This window comes from Malus sylvestris, chromosome 12, assembly GCF_916048215.2.
Source record: "Malus sylvestris chromosome 12, drMalSylv7.2, whole genome shotgun sequence".
NCBI classification, from domain to species: Eukaryota; Viridiplantae; Streptophyta; class Magnoliopsida; order Rosales; family Rosaceae; genus Malus; species Malus sylvestris.
Window position 1 is genome coordinate 29,192,915 of NC_062271.1, and position 7,600 is coordinate 29,200,514.

Below are 7,600 nucleotides of genomic sequence, written 5' to 3' on the forward strand. Positions count from 1 at the left end.
GATCTCTTCCACTTAATCATCTTTATTAAATAATTCGGATCTTTAAAATTTGATTCAACGATTAAAAACACGAATTTATTTTAAAAGTTATAATAATTTTAACCATTTAATCAAATTTCAAAAATCCGAATTATTTGATGAAGATAATTAAGTGAAAAGGATCCGGATATGACTCCTAATTGGCATGAACATTGGAAAACACAAAGGAAATACTATTATATTTGAGTCAAGGAAACCCCATTAAACCAACTCATACATGAGTTTAGTTTGTAAGAACTGTGTATTTCATGTCTTACCCTAAAGCTTGAAAACATAAAAGATGAAGAGAAATATTAGCAACATTTTCATAATATATGGATAATCTCGTTCTACTTTTTCAACTCTCTTGTTTATTCTGCAATGTTATGCGAGTTCGAGCCGTTATTTCTTAGGTCATCCTTTAAACATCTTTTATGCAAAAAATTGACTATATTTGAATTTTTTTACTTATTTAACGGTTGCCCAATAAATAAACAAAATATGTTTTCCACTTAAGCATTGAAAATTTGATAATGTTACCTGAATAATTAAATCATTTGTGGTTTAATTGATTTTTTACAAAGAATCTTTAAAATGTGACTAAAACTAAATACTTAAATGATTTATAGTTTGACTGATATTTTACAGAGTTAATCTTAAAATGTGATTTGAAGAGATGATGTGATTCGAGATGAGAATGAGAATCAAGAAAGTAAGATTTGAGTGAGAATGTTGCTTTAGAGAAACCACTGCCCAAACCTCTAACTAACAAAGAAAACACAAAAGGATTGTTAAATATAAGTAAGTAGAATTTAAATGTAGATCAAATGGTCATATACAATAGTGCTCACAACACCTTTAAAGCAGGTGTATATAAAAACAAAAGGCATTCGAAGGGAAGTGCTCTCTTTTCCCCCACTTTCGATCGTTACTATAACCTTAAACACGATTAAGCCATGCATAAACATGATTTGAAGCACTTTCTGTACATTATTAACAAAATAGCTGGAGATAGGTTGGAAACTTGGATGGACAAACTCTGTCTATATTAAGCTCTCGGACAACATGGCTCTATAATTGTATGGCACTCAAAAAGCGATTTAACAACTAATATTGGTAGGGGAAGACATGATTAGCCTAAAGATCACTGGCCATGGGTCCTACCCATTTGTCTGGGATCATGAGCCAGGGTTGCAACACTACACTCCAAGGTCTTGCCCTTTAGAATCGGTAGATTCTCTTCGAATTTCTGTGTTTGGAACTTGAAAGTCTGAAAATCTAAATCATTAAAAAAAGAAAAAGAGATCTGAATTCTTAATTTTGTGTAAAATATGTTTATAAAATAAACTAATAATGATCACAAAATTTAAAATAAATAATTCGGATCTTCAATTGCGGACACAAATTCAGACTGAATCTTAATTCCATAAGGGCTCATCAGACAAAATATCTTTACAATTATTTGACAATTTGCAAGTGTCGAATAATGTAACAATTTGGAAGTGTCGAATAATGTAACAATTTGCATGTTTTAGGTCAATTATTTGCATGTGTTTTGATCCCAAAATCATAATTGTGTATGTTTTCTTCTGGTTCGAGATTAAAAGTACCAACGAAATATGTTTGGACCAAGAATATTCAAATATTAATGAATTTAATTAAGCTATTAATGCATTATACAAGTTTGAAAGTGATTACTTTTTAATCTTTTTTTTAATGGGACAATAAATAGCGAACTACAGTTATTCACTCATTTCGTGCTTAGAGAAGGCTAATTGGAAAATGCATTCTATTCGTGGCCATATCAAGCAGATTACTTGAAAGCAGTTAAACGATTAATCTTTTGTTTGTGTTTTCTAAAAATATATAGTGCATTTTCAATTCTTTTCCTTGAATGTTTCGTGGTCCATATCTAACTAATTTATCTATATTCTCCGTACTTCTAAATCAGCATTGAAACATAGGGTAAATGGTGCAAAACTTATTTATAGCTAACTATTTTGGTATGTTATTTCTGTTGCTGTCTTGGTTGACTAAGTAAATGTGTGATTATTAGTTTGTATGAGATTGTTCAAAGAGGGAGAAAAATTAATATAGGACAAAAAACTATAGTCATTTTTTTATATCTTATATTTACACTAAAAGATAAGATAATAAATTGGTTTCGAACTCATCATCTACAAAATTCAAATTTAAGACTTCTCTCTTTTAAGTGAAGAGAATATGTTATAATTGAGTTTTAGTCGATAATAATTTACAAATGATTAAACTAGTTTGCTAGATATAATTAAATGGTCTATGGGCTCGTTTGTAAGTGATTTTAAAATAATTAATTTTTTTATTAAGAATTGTTTCCAAAAATATTTGTAGTAGAAGCGCTTCGAGTCATTTTAAAAATATTTTCAAACGAATGTATTACTTTAAATTTGGAAAGGAAAAAAATCCAACCAAACATCATGAGTATAGGTATATATTTTGTGGTACCATATGGTACCGTTTGGTACGTGGGACGGGACGGGACGGAACGGGACGAGCCGTTCCGTCCCACGTTTGGTACGCCTAAAAACTATGGAATGGGTTGTCACATGGGACGAAATTTGGCTGATTTTTCGTTCCACCTCTTCCCTTTGGAACGACCCGTTCCACATTCGTAGAACACAAATTTATAACATTTTATGACAAAATTTCTCCTTATTTTTTTTCATATTTACATCATCTGTTCCGTCTTGTTCCGTCTCGTCTCGTCCCGTCCCGTCTGCGTACCAAACGGTACCTATAATCATGAGGAATTACAGTCGGTACATTTACTTTACCAGCCCTGTCACATATAGTAAAAAAACATATGAATAAAGAAAAGAAAGAGGTTCTCTTTTGAGTAATATCAAGTACAGGAAGTTTCGAATCTTTGAGTGCTTAAACATGATGGCGGCAATAGAGCTTATGCAATTGACAGGTGAGAACTGCTAAGCGATTCTCTTAAAAGTGATTCTTTATAAAAAATTTGTCACTTTATATTTCTTGCATAGGATTTTAACGTTAGTACAAGAATTGACGTTAAATTGCGAGATGAAAAAAAATTATAGAGAGTTCCATGTAGGAAAATCTACTCAGCATTTCTCTTGCCATATAGTGCTGCCATCTTATTATATGGAGAAGGATTATCTCCACTCATATTACCATCTCATTCTCTCACACTCTTCTTTTTGTCTTATTATATATATAAAAAATTCAAAACAAAATCAGATGTGATGTAATCGCAATCGCTTGTGTAGCAGGTCGAACTCGATTGCACTCTTGCATGGTTGTCAGATCGACCATAATGACTATACAAGAGTGAAATTGTTGGGGAATCGATAAGATTGAAATTGTAGATACACACAAGACCAAACAAACCAAACCATTTTAAAGTTAAACCATCTGGAGACGAATTTGCAGCTGAAGTGATTAAAAGGCATAGAAGTGTAGATTCAAACAAGGCCAAGTAAACAAAGCATTTTAAAGCTAAACCATTTTGCAAAAGACTTGCATTTTGCGAAAAACTTGCATCTCAAGCGGTTAAAAGTGTATACTTTTGCATTTGAGGTTATGTGGTCGAAACTCCCCATTTGGCTTCTATCAACAAAGAGAAAGCTAAACCACCTCAGATGTGAAACAAAAAAAAAACGATATTTCTGAGTATGAACCCTTCTTTTGCAACCACATGATTGCTTGTCCTCCTTAAAAGCCGAACCCGTGAAGAAAATCTTGTCCTCATTTCTTCTTTAGTTTCCCTTTTGTATAAATAAAATAAAATATGAAAAACAGAAAAGAAATACCAATATTCTTGCTTTGTAAAAGATATTTTGAATGGTGACGACAAGCAGCCACCCAAGACACACACCACAAAGTTACAAACCCAAAAACAAACAAAAAATTAACCTTACTAAAATGCTCTATGCTGCATAGGGTATCGCTCACAAAATGGCTTTCGAAACCCAAAATTTGACTACAAATCTTCTTCTCCAATAATTGGAAATCAAAAGATTATGAGAATCGGCGGGTTCGTAATTGTTGAATTTAAGTGTTTTTAGCATGTGCGGTCTTTGAATTGTTTTAAAGATCATATTTGACGTTTTTTTTAGGGTTGTGCTATTTATAAACTTATTTTTATCTCTCACACATTCTTTAATTATTTTTGTTCTTTATTATTTTTCAATTTATTTAATTCGACCTTCGAAAATTAAAAAATGCGTGTGAAAGATAAATATGAGTGTGTGAATACTATCACCCTATTTTTAATGAAATTTCTCTTGATTAGCGATTTGGCTTACAAATTTTGGTTAAAAATATATATTATAACTCGAGTCTATCGTAGCACAATATAATAAATAAATAAAATATAACAAGAATCAACAGTCCGACCTCAACTTACTTTTGAAAGTGTCAAAATAACGTATACATTTATTTCCTATACTTGTATGGTTCAAATCAATGTAGGCTGCATGCTGACCAATACCTAGCTATGGTGTTGAACCCTGTGAAAGTGTTTAGCATTCGAATCCTTAAAAGCAATGGGGAACGATGATCTGCTTTCGCTTTCGGATCATAGTTTTTGGAACTTAAGCTACTATTTAATACTTTAACCCTAATCTTCCTCGAATGAACTTTGGCTTCTTCTCTATGGATTACGCATGCCTAACCTGTCCAGCTCCTACGACAAGAATTTGCACCATATAACCATTTTTTTTTTTCAAACCAGTAGATAGGAAAAGATTGCAAAATCTTGTGTGAAATAAAGTCAAGCCGTAGTTTGGGACTGGATTAGACTGGATTGGATTACTTGAACCATGCATTTTACTCGTTTGGGTATGAAATTTGAGGAGAGCGTAGTTCTGGTAAAAGAAAAATGGAATAGGACTTTTACTTAGAAGAGGCCAAATAGGTACCTGTTGAGTACCTTGAGTTCACAGCTGATTGGGGACGGTGGAAAGGGATCATCTCCGAATCTCTTTTACTTAATTATTCTTATTAAATCATTTGAATTTTTAAAAATTGATCAAACGACTAAAATTATTATAACTTTTAAAGTTGACTTCTGTTTCTAACCGTTAGATCAAATTTTAAAAGCCTAAATTATTTAATAAAGAGAATTAGACGAAAGGGATCCGGAGATGATTCATTTCTAGAGACGGTGAGGCGAGCAATTTAGGGGACAAGGATTGTCTGCCCTCCTTGTTCTCATGCCCTCTCGTGCCCTCCTGTTTTGTGTGGTCACGGTTAAGCCACATTAACATTTTATATTATTTTTTTATAGATATAATAAGACAAAAATGAATAGTAATATAAAATGTTGACGTGACTTAACCGTGAACACATAAACAAAAAAGCATAAAAGGGTACGGAAACAAGGAGGGCAGACAATCCTTGTTCTCAATTTAGGTCGTCGCTCAGCTGGGAGTGTTGGGACCCCAAGAAGCGGTGATGGGGCAGGCTCATTAGGAGACAATTAAGTCAGGGACCAGAAAGAGTCCATATTCATGGACTGGTCATTGGTGTGTTGGTGGGTTGGGATAAAATTATGTCAGGTACCACCGAAGTTGGTGAGCAGTCACATCTTTGATGCAGATACAGGGCTCTCTCTCAACGTTGGATTTGATGGGGGTAAATTGAATTATTTGTTTTCCAACTTTTTTTTTTTAGGTTTTTTAATGTAAATTCAATATAACTAAAAATTAGACCTATTTCAAAAATAAAAAATTACTAAAAATTAAGCCTATTTTAAAATTTCTCTTTTTTTTGTCAAGGATTTGTTTTCCAACTATTCACTCATTTTCTGATCGAATTTAGCCAAACTCTTTAGCATCATATCCATGGGTGTGTTTGCTTGGCAGTTGTAGCAACTAGGAAGGATGAAAAAGTAAAGTGAAGAAAGAATGTATCTTTTGATATGGATCCAAAGTAATTAAAAATTGGATCTATTTCAAAAGTAAAAAATCACTAAAAATTAGACATATTTCAAAAGTAGGTCTATAAAATTAGACATATTTCAAATTTTCCCATGAAAGTATTCACAGATTTTACTGAGGTTTGGTATTTAATAAACTTTCGTAAGAATGCTTTATTAGAGGTGCTCTCTCAAACGAGCAGCGTCCGTGTCTAATCAAGTTTTTTGCTTTTAAAAGTCTCATTCCGTCGAAGCGTTATTGGACGTCACTATTTATAATAATTGTGTTTATTTTTTGCATTATAATCACGTGTTAATCTCATGATTGGTCATGCGATGAAAATAATTTTATACAACTATTAATACGTACAACACATTTTCTTTCTCATTTCTCTCCATACAATCATTTAATTCGAAGAGAAATTTTCATCCATTTCTATCCTAATAACTAATATCTTTGAGTCCATGAACATAGCTAAAAAGTGGTTAAATACATGAAAGCGATCACACTAATATGTTAAGATTTTACGTCAGGCCAGCAATTCACAACTAATCATATTGATATTGTCTTAATATAATCACCTACACAGCTTTGAAGGTGTTGGGTTATATCACACCTCGCACATGTGGAGTTGGCAAGCATGTAAACTGCACAAATAGTAAATTTATATGTTTGGGAAAATTTAGATGCACAAAAACAGAAAAACGAATGTACGGAAAAGGAGGAAGAAATCCAAGAAAAGATTCAAATCCCCAACAATAAGTATGGTCACAGTCATAGACACTCAGATTGCTTTTTCACTTTAGACTTCAAATCACGACTGAAGACCCTCACTTTTGTCCCCCCTCATTTGTTCTCGTAACCCAAACCTTTGAACATCTCCAAGTTGCTAACTTCAACTTGTATCTCAAATATTCCCTCCCTTTGTCCAATTAACTTTGGAGTCACACACGCCTTCAAAAACTTTGAAGTCTATATAACCAAACACGATAAACACTAGAAAGTTCACTAGGCAGAAATAAAATCTTATCAACATGTAATGGATGTATTATATTCATAATCACATGTTGCTTGCATTATATAAACATGCGAAAGATTCGTCTTATGCACCATGGATACATAAGATAAGTCCTATGATGCTTGTAAGTAGCAGCTCGCGATGTATTGTTTTATTATTTTTAATTAGGAAAACTAATGAAAATGGCTTGAAAACTTTGAGTTTTAATGATAAGGACAAAATAAAGGGTAAAGTGAATAGTACCAGGATTGACTTTTTAGTGTAAAAATATGGTTTTTCATTAAAGTAAACAGTACCGGGTGCTTTTCATTAAAGTTCCTTTTTTATTTTGGGTAAAGATGCCTTGTAGTTTTAGTAATACAGTAACTTACTACTACAAAAGCGTCCAACTAATGGCCCATTGAAGAATAGAGTTTAGGCTAGCTGATCACCCAAAAGGCAATACAGAGACAAGAATGCCCACAACCCCAGAAAAAAAGAAATAAAGCCCATATTACACCCCTATCAAATTTTTCATGTACCTATTCCGTGAGTTAGATTAGTTGATAAGTCTGCTTATTCTCTTGCACAAGAGTTCGAATCCTCTTTAGGTGAATGAAAGTAGTTTAGAATATTGCTTTGCCACAAAAAAAATTGTTCA